Source organism: Mustela erminea, chromosome 16 (genome assembly GCF_009829155.1).
Source record: "Mustela erminea isolate mMusErm1 chromosome 16, mMusErm1.Pri, whole genome shotgun sequence".
NCBI lineage: Eukaryota > Metazoa > Chordata > Mammalia > Carnivora > Mustelidae > Mustela > Mustela erminea.
Window position 1 is genome coordinate 72,416,458 of NC_045629.1, and position 14,305 is coordinate 72,430,762.

The 14,305-nt window shown below is 44.0% G+C and overlaps 1 long non-coding RNA gene across 1 annotated transcript in view; it reads left to right on the forward strand.

Moving 5' to 3' along the window:
- Positions 1-409: 409 nt before the first annotated feature.
- Positions 410-14,305, forward strand: part of LOC116575571 — a 35,866-nt gene continuing 21,970 nt past the window's right edge. Inside the window, exons 1-3 of the long non-coding RNA XR_004279840.1 lie at positions 410-625; positions 6,093-6,171; positions 6,590-7,609. This is a non-coding gene — a long non-coding RNA (uncharacterized LOC116575571). The remainder of the gene's footprint in view (positions 626-6,092; positions 6,172-6,589; positions 7,610-14,305) is intronic.

The window sequence follows — 14,305 nt, forward strand, 5'->3', positions numbered from 1 at the left end:
CGTGGGAGCTACCACGTCAAGTTCCATACAGAATCCAGAAAGAAAAATCCTGTTCATGCAGGTGCCCTGGGGTTGCTTTTAGTGTGGGTGCACTTGGCAGGTGTGGCTCCCGAGGACGGCAGCTCTCCTGCTGCGCTGATGTTCTCTTGCCTCCCAGAAGCCGCTGCCTCCAGGCTTGCCCCCCTTAATCCATTCATGTGCCCAATGAGCTCTCTGAATTCCAGGCTCTTCCTTGGCTTAAACCCTGCACCATTGCCCTCAGCATTAAGTACAAATGTTCCTTCTTATAGGATTGCTCTTATAGGGGCTCCTGCTGAGCTTCTTAGCCTCACCATGACCTCTCACGCCCTCGGCTTAACCTTCAAGTAGTTCTGCCCATCACGTTTTGGCTTTTCTCCTCTAGAGTGGACTTTCCATCCGGAATTATCATGTGTTCGTCTGTCTGCTCCCAGAAGCTGGAAGCTCCGCTAGGCTGGGCATCACCAGTCTTGCTCAATCCTGCTAGCCATGGCAGCTGGTCGAGGGCCCAGCGATGGATGAATGGACGAACCTAGTGTGTGAGTCTGTGATCCAGACTTCGTCTCTGGGTGCTGGAGGGCTCAAAGGTCTTCGTGGATGATTCCAGGTGGGCTTGTTTTAGAGAAAAACTAATGCATCACCAAAGGAAGTCTGAAAACCTTGATGTTTTTCTTCCAGACCTTCTTCCAGCAGATGCTCCACATTGACTGAGTTTCATGTGTGCTGAGCGTTTTACATGCGTCAGGCCCTTCAGTATTCACGAGCGTTCTCAGAAGCCAATGCAGTTATTATCCTGCCGCAATGGATGAGAGGCCTGTGGTTCAGAGAAGTTGAGTCATTAGCCCAAGGTCACCCAGCCAACAAGTGAGCCCAAGTCTGGTTTCCTTTAAAACTCATGCTTTTCATCACGGTACCTGGATGTAAGGGATTTGGTATCAGAAAGATCTGGGTCTGAATTCCCAGAACTTATCAGCTGTGCCCCATCCCTTATGATAATGTTCTGTGAATTAAACAAGGTGATGTTTATAAAGCACCTGGTTTTTAGTAGGTCCCCATGTTGAGCTTCCCACATGGTGGGGAACACACCATTTCTTGAGGAAGGGCAATTAATAGGTCCTTTGACAGCTGGTCTATCCTTCAGCGGAGTGGGTATTTGCTCAGGACCATTGGAGAAGATCCAGTCCCTGTGCCACAGGCTCCTACCCAGCCATTAGGGCAACTGTCCTGCCCCTATTCCTGCCTCTGGAGCCTCACTTCTCTAGGATAAGCCCAGTGCTTCTGCACCTCCTTAAGTAATAGCTAAGATGAAGACACAGCAAGCGAGGATACTTACTGCAGTGTTGCTCACAGTTGTGAGACATTTGCGGAAAAGGATTAAGAGGTTCAAACTTCAGTTATCCAGTAAGTAAGTACGGCATAGGAAATAAGTCAATAATATTGTAAGGACGTTGGATGGTGACAGGTGGTGACTACGCTTGTGGTGAGCACTACGGAATGTATGGAATTGTCCAATCACCTGCTGCACAACTTCACCTAATATAACACTGCGTGTCAACTACACCTCAATAATAAAACAAATTAGGGGGGCACAGTGGCTCCATCAGTGAAGCATCTGACTCTTCTTTTTTGGCTCAGGTTATGATCTCAGGGTCCCAGGATCAAGCCCTGCATCCGCACTTCTCCGGGAGTCTGCTTGAGATTCTCTTTCCTTCTTCTTCTGCTCCTCTCCCTGCTTGTACTCTCTTTCTCTTTCTAAAAATAAACACGTCTTGGGGCACCTGGGTGGCTCAGTGGGTTAGAGCCTCTGCCTTCGGCTCAGGTCATTGTCCTGGGGTCCTGGGATCCGGCCCCGCGTCGGGCTCTCTGCTCGGCAGGAAGCCTGCTTCCCTTCCTCTCTCTCTCTGCCTGTGTCTCTGCCTGCGTCTCTGACTGCTTGTGTCTCTGTCTGTCAAATAAATAAATAAAGTCTTAAAAATAAATAAAAATAAATAAATTAAATAAACGAGTCTTTAAAAAAAATTAAAAACATTTTAATGTAACCACTTAAATATTCAGAGATAGGGGATTAAGTGACAAGGATACAACATGTTCATAGTCCAAATGAATAAATACTAAGTAGCCATCGAGAATGGATAGACGAACAAACGCTCATTGACCTGGGAAGATGGTTATGGTGCCTTGACAAATATGCAAAAGGCAAATGTAGAATGTAAAGCATGAACCCCAATTTTGAACAATAGTATTCATCTCTGTATGAAAGAAAATCTGAAAGTATTTAAGAGGGTAAAAGTGCTTATCTCTGGGTCATGAGGTTATGGGGGATTTTCTTCTTGTTCTAAATTTTCTATAGAGGGAGGAAGTATAGCTTAGTGGTTATGAAAATGGCCTTCAGAATCAGGCAGACCTGGTGTTAGTCTATTTTCTGCCACTCGAGAGCTTTGTCACCTTAGTTTCATAATTTGTAAAATAACAAATAGCACCTCCTCTTATATTGTTGAGGAAATGATGAGACTGGTTTTGTTTTTGGAATGTTGACTGTCTGTTAGGTACTCAGCTAACCGATTGTCGTGCATGTTCTCTATCATGATCTAGGCTCTACAGATGAGGAAGCTGAACCCCAGGAAGACCAAGAAACTGGCCCTGTTCCTACATGAAAGATGGCAATGACTTTCCCCATTCTCAGCACCTCAACCCTTTCAAGGGTGCTGAAGTTTGAGTCTGTCCTCCTGCCATCCACATCTCCCTGCTGACTCATTCTGGACCCACTTTGACTAAAATCCCCAGACATTTTCATACTGGTCATGTCTCTTCTCTCCTTTTCTTGTGCTTTGTTGCTCTCTCTCTTTTTTTGTTTTTGGAGTTGAGTGAACTTATTATGGAGCCAACAGGTGGATGAGAAGCCTGAGCATTCAAATCATACCATTAACTATGAGGAAGTCTAAGAATAAGCCTTATAATTTGGTAGAGAGAAGTTGCTGATCACACCTACTACACACTGGTGAGCCTAGGGGGAGCAAAATGCATGAGGTTTGCATTTTCCTTTCCAACTCATCTGGAAAGAGCAACTTCTCCTGATGCAAGAGTGGGTAAGCAGAGAGGCTGGGACTGGTCTGGTGAGGCTGTCATTGGCAGAGCTCCTAGAAGACAGCGGTCATTGGAATGGAGTGTGGGACACACCTTTAAAAGCAGGAGCTTGGGTCCCTGGCAGATTTGGGTTCTGATTCCTGCTTTGTCACTTACTGGCTGTGCGGCCCTGAGCATGACTAACCTCTCTGTTCTTCATTTTCTCATCCTCAGAATGTACCCAGTGGTTATTTTTTTGGTGGAATTTTAAAGAGTATCAAAATGAGATCATGTGAATGAAAGGCTCAGTCAGTTCTGGGACAAGTTTTAGTTAGCGTCTTCTCTTCCCTGGGAGCCCTCCATGCCCTCCTGACTCATTGTCTAAGTGTTGGAGGATGGAAGAGTCTGAGTACCGAGAGGTTCCGTGATCGGAGTGAGGAGATCACACAGCACCGATATTCCGTGCTGCCGGGGAGCAAGAGAACTCTTGAGGCCAACCTGGCCCCAACTCATCCTTTATCCTCATTTTGACAAATTCCTTTTCTTTTCTTTTCTTTTTTTAAAATTTTATAATCAATATGTGTTTTTGGTGAAAAAAAAAAAAAACAAATTATTCAGAAGCTTATGGAGAAAATAGTAAAAATTCCTTTTAATTGCCCCGCCAGCCCATTCACATATCCAGAGATAACTGCAGTGAAAAGTGTCCTCTGTGTGCACCTTCCTAGACGTTTTATTAGGGATTTATAACACTCAGACATAGGCTTCCTTGCCAATGCTACGAATGTTTGTGACTTGAACGGTCAGTAAACTTTCAGGAGAAAAATAAAATGTGGGCAAAAGAGAGCAGAAGGATGGGTGTATTTGTTATTTCTCCATAGCTTTTCTGCCCAGGGTGAACACTGGGGAACCTAGATGCTTTACTCAGGTTGAAAATGGCTGGGAAGCCTCTTGACATTCTAGAGTCTCACATGGCCAAAGTGTCCCTGTAGTCCTTGGGCTGCTGCTTTGGAGGACAACCTATCTCCTGACAAACTTGGCCCCTTTGGCTCAAACGATCCTTCCTCTTCCAAGAGGAAACGGGACAGACCCAGGCGGAAATAAGTGTCTTGATGACAAAGGGCATGAGTCAAAGGACTTGTGAAAATGATCAACATTATTTTAAAACATATGCCAACCCCAGAGGAGGAAGGCAGTTGCTTCTGCTTTCTTTTCTCTTTTGAGAGTGGGTGGAAGTCCTGCAGAGACGGTGTTGGATCCCACACTTTGAGATGGTTCCTATTTAAGGGGTAATGTTCGCCTCCATGCTCCTTTTGGCTTCTCAGTTTTATAGAATGTTCTCAGTTGGAGTCAATCCAAACACTCTTGGGAATGTTGCGGTACCATACAACATACGTGGGTTTTCACTTTATAGTTTCTTCCCCACTCCCCTGCCACAACCCATGTGTTGTGCAGTGTGATTCTAACTAAAGCCAGGAGTACCATGCCTTCTACTTAGTAGGCATCTCACTGCTATACACTGATTTACTCCCAGCGTTTATATTCTACTGACCATCCACTTGTTCATTTGCTCATCAGTCAAATTGTTTTCAAGTGATGATATTTGCTAGGCTGGACATAAAGGAGGACGTGACCAGCTATCTGTAGAGCTGCAGAAGGGACAGAGTTTCAGCAGAGTAGATGTTTGGGAAGAGTTTCAAACAAGGATAGTGCCAGGCAAATGTGGTGGAAAGGTATTTCATGGAGGGGAAACAGTGTTGAACAACAAAGGCGATACAGGACAAGGGAGGCAAGTTTGTGGGGGTTGAAAGTCATGCTCCAGACTGGCACATGTTGCCCTCCATGGACGAAATCCCAAATACCACTAGAGAAGGATCTACTCTCACTCTATCCGAGTTGAATTCCCTTGAGCCCCTGATTTACTCAACAAAGATTTATTCAACAGCTACTACTTTGCACTGCGTTGCATGCCAGGAATGAACTGCTGACAATTTTCTTTTTGGCGATTTTCCTTAAGGCCCAGTAAACAATGTTAAAGTTAAAGTTTAACTTGGAAGTGGTTGTTACTTTCTTCAACCCATGACAAAGCATCTTTCTATTTAAGGGGCATCTACTGTGAGGATGGCATTATTCTTCACGTTCTGCGAGAGAGATTTCGACCCACTCTTTCACCACCTTCTCCAAGTACAAATCCAGACATGAATGGGATTCATCGTTTTACCTACAGATGATATCTTGATACGATCAAACCCTGTTTTTTGATGAATCATGTTTGAAGTCATAACCATGGCTCCAAATGCTATCACTTGCCTCAGCCCTTTTGTGCCATGAGGGAGACAGTGAGTTTTATCAGACAGTTGGAGAGGAACAAGGTGGCTGATGTCCAGACTAATGCATTCTGATGCCTCCATAAATAAAATGTCTGTGACACACAGACAGTCCACAATCAAAACAATAATGGAATTTACCCTTATAGCAGTGTTCTTGCCCTCAACTTCTACTTCCACTACCTCCTGCTGAGCTCCAGAGATTAAAGGGCAATAAGCTCAATTCTGGGCACCCTGCCTTTGGTCTCATTCACGTTGGCTGAGTGGTCCCTTACCTACCTGTCAGTCTTCCAAAAAGGCACACTTAAACTCATTCTAGAATCTTCTTTGAATAGTCCTTTCCCTTGCCACTTTAAGTGTCTGTTTGGTAGACAAAACTGCAAACCCAGATGGGCAATCAGGAATTAAGGGCAACAGTGGTTTGGGATTATTTCAGCTAATTGCTGTCCTGTGTGAAAGATTGCATCATCTGTGACAGCTGGCCTGAGTAATCATCGCTTTTAGCAGCAAGTTTTCCCCTTCGACACTGTTGGGACTTTCAAGGCTAGTATATCCTACAGAACAGTAAATCTGAAAAGGGACTGCAGACACTTCATTGGTTTTTATGAAAACTAAATGGGATGAAGACATCAAGTTTTTTTGTTTACAATAAACATTTGATTTAGCTTAAGTGTTTTTATTTTCTAGAACCTGTGTAACCCTGATCTCACACACAGCATCCTGCACTCAACTCCATTATTCTCCACAGCAGAAAGGCCCATCACCGGTGATGTCTTCCTTTCTTTCATCCTAAATTTGGAGGTGGAGAGGGGGTAATGTGATTTGTATATTGTTGCCCAGAATGCTCTGCCAGCCATTAGTTCTTTGCTGACCAGGACACTGAGTTCTGGAACATGATGCAAGGTCTACGTGGGCTTTCTGGTTTGCTGAGTTATAACCTCATTTATACTAGAGTGACAGTGATTCCTACCTTAACTAAATCAAGGTAGGAGGAGTCCCTGGGCAGAATAGGGAATCAGATGTCCATGTTTATCTCTCTTAGAGTTCTTTGGGAATATGTGATTAGAGCAGGTTTGGTGTTTTTTTTGTTTGTTTGTTTTTTGTTTTGTTTTGTTTGTTTTTGTTTTTGTTTTTCCTTTTCAGAAAAGGAGGAAGTTACTTCACATTCTTGCTTTCTTCTGCAGACAAAAAAAATCCACCAGCCTGTTCCCAAGGGCTCATTTTCCAGCTCTGCTTGGCGCATCCGAGTGTATTGTGAGCCAGCACAAAGACCTTGAGGGAGGAATGCTGCCCAGAGCGCACCCTTCGTATCCCTGCTTCCCGTTACGTGAAATTGTGCCGCCTTCCTGCCCACCCTGGCCTGGGCTCTGCTTCTTCTCTCATGACGAGTGTGTTTATAGTGGATGCAACATGCTGGGCCACACAGGGAAGCTGCAGGGGGTGTCCAAGTTCACATGTCCTGCATTCCAGGCAAATGTTTTTGACATTGAGCAATGGAATGACTCTGCCAGGTTTAGGTCTGTCCGATTGGAATGCAACCGAAAAGGAAAGTCCCGGAGTGATTCAAATACTCACCTCCCCACAACCCCTGCTTATATATATATTTTTTATTCCTTTTTAATTTTCCAATGACCAACTCAGCCCGGCACTCCTACCGACTCTCAGCACTTGTTGGTGCTGATAAGTGCAACTTCCCAACAGATAGGAATGTAAATCAGAACATTTTGTTGAGTCATGTGTACTCAGAGGCTCTTTCCCAAACATTGCCTCAGACCCATAATTGGCAGCTCCCAGGACTCTGCTGGTGACACTGAATGTCCAGGAAAAGCTCAGTTCATTTCTCGAAAAAATGTACTCTCACTCTCTCCATCTGCCTGGTTGTAATATCCTGTTCTTGAGAAAGCCGAACCCCTGGAGGGAGCAGAGGCACAACCGGTTTTGTAGATAAGTTTGAAAAATATGACTATTGGCCTTTCCCACCCACTCTGGTCTCTTAGCAACAGGACAGCTGATGGTATCCACCAGGGGAAGAAAAGCACCGAACATGTGGGGGAGCCTGTCTGAATTCTTGCCTGCAGTCTGATTTATTTAAACCTTCCTGCATTCTTGGGAATGAAGATCCAGGAGTCACGTCATGCTAGCATACCCCTGCCCTTCTTGTGACCTCCAAGAATGAACAGAGAAGGGGAAAATCTCAGGACGAGGTGGACATTCTTCTTCTGTAATAATCTGCCTTATCTGGGACAGCCATTTCCTTCGATTCGGGGAGTAACCATTTGAAAACTTGGTCACATTTGTTGAGAGAGGCGGACTGGGGTGTGGTGTTGGAAAGAGCCCAGGGCTGGGGTGTCTGATGCTCCTGGTTCTAAGGGTGACTGTCTCTCCTCCCCCGTGGGACCCCGGCCATGAAACCCCCAGTGCACTAACCTCTACCCCATGTTGGCTTTCTCATCTTCATAGTAATGACTGGAATGTCCTTTAAGGTACTTTTCAGCACTGAGTGTCTGTGTGTGTGTGTGTGTGTGTGTGTGCACATGCACGTGCATTTATAGAAAATTTATATTATATCTATCTGTATATCTGATGTATCTATCTAATTCTCTCTTTTGACCTTGAGGATTACTCAGTCAAGAACAAGAATTTTGAGGCCAGGCCTGTGTTATTAACCACTACCCTATACTTTGGGGTATGTACACAGAGGTGCCATCCAGTTGGTAATCTATGTTCTATCTGGCACTTTTTATACCTGCATCTATTAATCTAAGGGCTGATGCACAGTAGTAAGGCTTTAATACTTGGAGAGATTTGGGTTCATATTCTTTCTCTGCTTCTTACCAGTTTCATGGCCTTAGCATTTTCAAGTGTGAAATGGGAATAACAAAGCCCGTTGAATCAGGTTGTTCTGGGAATTAGGCAAAGTGATGTGTCTAAAACACCTGACACAGTCTAAAGCCCCTGATACACAGTCAGTGCTAAAAAAAAAAAAGGGGAGCAAGGTTGAGGTATTGATTGATTATAGGTTTTCTGTTCGGAGGGACATGCCTGAATTATCAATGAACCTCAAAACATTTCATGACACCCGGAAGACAATTGTGTTTGCTGACTCAAACAGATGCGAGACTTCCGCATGTGCACATGTGCGTGCACACGCACACACACACACACACACACACACACCCCAAATGGTGAATGTAATGATTTCATGTTGCTGGAACTTCTTAGTAGGACTCTGCATCTAAGAGCACTAAATCACAGCTAAGACAGCCAATGGGATTTGGCTGTGGTTGGCTGTTTCTTTCACAACTTGAATGCTCTTCAATTACTTTCAAAATATGAACAGTTGTTTTTCAAAGCATTTTTTTCTCTTTTTGGACAGATAGTGTGAAGTGAAGTTGTTCCTCTCCCCATCTCTGACTCTGGCTCCTTCTGTGTGTCCCTTTCCTTTTTGTGGAGGACTTAATACAGAGCAGGCCCTGGGCTGGGTGTCTCACTTTCAGTCTTTCAACGGTCCTCAGAGCAACTGTCTCAGAGAGGTTTCGTTTTTCCCATTTCGCAGTGCAGGATCTGAGCCTCAGAAAGCGTGAGTCATCCAAGACCATCGTTAAGACCCCAGCTGTTACGTGAGAGAACAGGAATTTGAACTCAGATCCCTTTGACTATTACAATGAGAGGGGGATGGGAGGAGAGACCAGTCCATTGTTTGTCTTGATTATTGAACCCACTTTTTTTGGGGGGGGGGAAGCCACCTACCCCATCTACTCCCTTATTAATATTAGGGAACTCTGGGCACGTACTATGTTTCTGGCTCTGCTAAGTGCACTAGACATGATCTTGTTTAGTGCTATTAACAACCCTACAGGGTAGATACTAATTATTAGACCTACAAATCAGAAGAAGTCCTTATTGAGGTGTAGATAGAATAAGTAATAAGCCCAGGTAACCCAGGCTACCACTGGCACAACTGGGAAATTAACTTAGCTAGTCTGGCTCCAGCGTAAACTCTTCTTATGAGCTAATATACTAATTTCATTTGTGTCCATGAGGGCACATGGTCTCCATTACTCTTGGGAGCATTATTAGGGCTTATCTGAAACTTTACTTCTACTCTTTTTCGTGGTGTCCACCACCAGTTTCTCCTTGGCCTTGAGAACAAACAGTGAGCACTGAGGGTACAGAATCTATTGAACAGTAGGTCAGTAGAGTTTCAACACTGAAAGACTTCTTCAGGCTTTATGGGTTATCTTGTCCCGTGGTTTCTAACTATGGGCCATGCCCTATTTAGTGGGTTGTAAAAACAACTTCCTAGCTCGTGATCAATATTCCTAGCTTGTGTTCTGTTCCATCTATGGGTAGAATACAAAACATAGAGTATATTGCATTCAGGGAGAAAATTGTTTCAGTTACCTCTGTGTGTGTGTGAGTGTGTGTGTGTGTATGTGTGTATGTGTGTGTCCTGGGTCACTATGTAAAACCAAGTTTGAAAAGCACAGGTTTCATTCAGTGATTTTCAAATTTTGTTCCATAGCATCCAGTGAGGCCTCAGACATCTTAAGGGAGATTGGGGTGGGAGAAGCTGGATACGAAGGGCTCCAGGAACATCCCTTCTTCTGGCCAAAGTAGTCCCATGTGTATCTGGCTCTTGTGTTGGGTTTTTACGTGGTATTTCATGTTTAAAAAAAAAAAAAAGGCTGTACTGAAAAAAAGAGTTGAAGAGTCATTGATTTACTTCATTGGATTTGTGTTATATTGAGTATTGATTCACTCTTGTGTGACTTCATATGTTAGGCAGAGGACAGCTGTGTGCCCCGTATTATGATCCTGCCATAGAATATCTTGCAGTGTTGGCCAATGTGATCATTGTTGTCCTTAAACGGTTGTTACAACTGACCTGATAACAACCACCTACTTACACCAGATATGGCAAGGAGATACATGAAGATCTTATTCAGAATTTGGCAACTTCTTTTACGAGATATACAAAGAATTGTTGCAAGGAGGGATATGGAAGGATCAAAGGTGGCTGAAGCAATGGAATTGAAATGGAATTGAAGTGGAATACGTGGGGTATTTTAGTTCAGATCAACAGCATAAATACAGACATAGTATGAATTTGCTAGATAATGGTTCATGACTCAGTATCTGAAATTGTTAACAGCCTTCTAACTCTGCAAGTCAACGGTGTGGCAGAGGCTAGGACCCAAGGCAAGCCTGACTTACATGCACTGCATTCATGGACAGAGGGTACAGAATACCTCTGTCAGCGTGATTGCAAACATGCCCAAAGCACTTTGAAGCTTTTTCCATGTGAGACTAGAGTCTGTTTCCCTGCTTCTTGATTTTGAGTTGACCCTGTGATTGGCTTTGGCCAAAAGAATGTGGCAGAAGTGATGTTGTGTCATTTTGAACCTACTCCTCAATCATGCAGGCCCCATTCTGGAACTCTTGACACAGACATGCAAATAGGTCCTGATTAGCCTGCTGGAGGAAGTAGACGATGTGCAGGGAGACCCCAGGTATCATAACCACGGCCATCCTAGACCAAACAACCTCTAGCTCATCTGCCAGCTGAGAGCAGACACTTGAGAAAGCCTAGAGGGGCGCCACCATGCCCAGCTAGTCTGGATCCAGCGTAAACTCTTCTCATGAGCTAATATACTAATTTTATTAATGTCCATGAGGGCACATGGTCTCCATTACTCTTAGGAGCATTATTAGGGCTTATCTGAAACTTCGCTTCTACTCTTTTTGGTGGTGTCCATCACCAGTTTGCATCACAGAATAACTGTCTCGCTGACTCAAAGAATTAGGAGCTAAATTTTAGAGTGTTTTATTAGACATCAAATCCTAACAGATGCATGCACCATCCTGCACTGGCAAATCCACACTGGAAGACGGTACCGAGATCGTGTCTGCCAAAAATATTAGCTAGAAATGTTAACAAACTAGAATGTGTTAGGGGTATGGTGAGGATAAGGGTTCTTAGGACCTATTGGTTAAGAAGTTAGGGAAGCTTAATCTGGAAAGTAAGGGTGTTTATAGGAACATAAGCTCTACATTTTGAGATTTAACATTAGTGGGAGAAGTGGGATAAATTCTTTATAACTTCTGTGGTCAGTTGAATAATTGGTTGTAATTATCCCATTGCATCTCTTCTTGCCACGTCCTTATGGTAAGAAGACTTTATACTCTTCTCTTGAGACTCTCTTTGACCTTGGGCTTGGGCATGTGACTTGCTTTGGCCAATGAAATGTAGGCAGAAGTTACTTAGTGCTGTGGCAGATTCCCTCTCCTATACTTCTGCCATCACCATAACAACAGTGTGTCCCAGCTGGCCCACTGGTCCCAGAGGAGAGTGAGACACTCATGGAGCAGCACCCTGACCCCCAAGCAAGCAACAGAGCTTTTCCAGCCAGCCCATATATTCATGAGTGAGAAGTTAATGCTTATTTTTATATGCTCCTGGGGTTTTAATATTGATTCATACCTAGTAACAATTGACCAAAATACTTCTGAAATTAAAATTAAGGTCAAATAATAGCTGCATCAAGGAAGCAGACTTGTTTAAGGAGGAGGTTCTTTGGGGTCTAGAATAGAACACATGGAGAAGTTAGGAGTTCCCTATCCATGGAAGAGTCAATCATCAGAAAACCGTAGATGGTGTTCTTAGAATGAGGATCAGACTTTCAGTTCAGAGTGACTGGGATGCTCAGCAATTTGGGGAATGGTTAGCAGATCGTTTCAGTTGTGTTTTGGCACAGGGGGAGGATAAGCATGGAGGATAGGCATGTGGGTGCAGGGAAGGTGTTGGTTAAGAGGGACAAACACTGTGGGAGATTTGAATGCTCATTCAAGTTTTGACCTTTGGTTCAAACCTGTATCTACTTGTTTTTCAATCTGGAACCTCCCCCTCTTTCCTCTACATTCCACTCATTCCTGAAGTGCCAAGTGGAGGCTGGTTTTCTTTATGGGAAGTTTACCTGACCTTTCCAGCCTCCAGTGACCAACCCAACTCTGGACTCTTCATCTTGGCTGTCTTATCTTCTCCTTGACTTTTTCCAGGCTGAGACTGAAGGTTTCCATGTGCTCACATAGTGTTTCCTCAAATGAAGGGATTTACTGCTCTGGTAATGTGGTCTTGTTTCTCTCTTTAACACTGAAAGCTGGCGGAAAGTAAGGAGTGTGGCTCATTCATCCTGGTACCGCCTCTATCTACCACAGTGCCTGGTACGGCTAGAGCCTCTGTAAATATTTCTTGAATGAATGGATGTGGATTTCTTTCATCCTTTTGGTACAACTGTAAATTCCTAAGAGGCATTTGGTACTTACATTCCCATAGTATTCCAAAGGCCTGTGCATTTATTCATTGAACAAATACTTGATGAATGAGTCCAATCTCAGCTTACAAAACCCTGTGTCACCTGGCTCCTGCCCTCTCTATGACATCATCTTGTGTAACTTCCCCTCACTGACCTGCTCAAACCATACTGGCTTTTCTCAGTTCTATGAACCCCTAAAACTTATTCCCATCTCAGGGTTTTTGCAGTTCCTCTAGCTGAAATCACTTTCCCTTGAACTTCTATGGCTTCCTCCTTTTTGTCATTCAGATCTCAGGTCACCTCCTTTGAGCATATTGAGGGGCCAACTCATGGGCACTGATTCTCTCCACCATATCTTCTAATTTCAGTTCTATGCATGACATTCATGACTCTCTGATAATTATCTTCTCTTTCCTTTCACCTTCTCTTTTTTGTCTTCCTTTCTTCTTTTATCAGCATGCTTATTTATTGATGGATTGTCTCTCTCGAGTGACATGTAAGCTTCATGACAACAGGTATCTTTTCGGTTTTCCTTACAGCTATATCCCTTATATCTGACAATTAGGAATGAGTGACTGCATTCATGAATGAATGAATGAATGAATATGGCTCCAACACTCAGCCCTGCACTGTGAATATAATGGGGAGAAAACAGACAAGGATCTTGCCTTCAAGTGTTTTATAATTTTTGTGGAATGAAGGATCAATATATACCTGGTTTGGCAGAAAAACCAAAACCAAACCAATAAACAACAAACACGAAATAGAACAGATTGGAGTGTCTATTGTTCAGTTCACGTACTGATCCACTTCAGAGAACCAAACTCTAGTTCCAAATATGGCTCCTGGCTTTAACTCCAGTGATGAAAATATTCCTGTCACAGGTTCTTCCAGAGTGTTATCGGTGGAGGTGAAGTGATCATGGCTCATTTGCGCACCATGAGCTTTGATTCTTTTGAAGCCACTGTGTGACCCGGGAGTTCTGGTGAGCTGTTTTTGCACTGTGTGGTGGTGGATCTATGTGATAATTGGCTGAACCACAGCAAAAGCACAGAGTCAAGGAATGCTATAGACAGGGTGGGTCTTTGGTGGATGGACAGTTGGTAACCTCTGGTGTTGCTCGAATGTCATCAATGGAGGGTCAGACTTTCATTTCAATCTTTGCTGGATTAGAAAATGAAATAAAAATAAAAATAAAAACAGCCAAGGACCAAGCAGTCACTTGTATGCTAGCTGCTAGCAGCCAGTTCCTGCATAGCACCGTTCTGTTCTAGGCCCTTCAACAGGTCCCTGTCAGTACTAGCATCCGAAACAATCGTGGTAGTGAATGACCGGAGGTATGCTCAGGTCTCACAGTGGTGCTTTTTGGGACCTGGGTAGCTGAGTGTCTAGGGAGCCAGATTCCACAGGAGCCGTGGAGAAGGGGGCAAGTTTGGCCAGCAAAGGGGTGAGGGCAAGGACAATTACACAACACAGCTCCCAGAGTTAACTCATATCTGTGTCTAATCTGTTTGCCCCTCCCCGCTCCACCTACACAGATGTGCCCTTTAAATATTTATTTGCCCACCTTTGCCATGTGGGGCA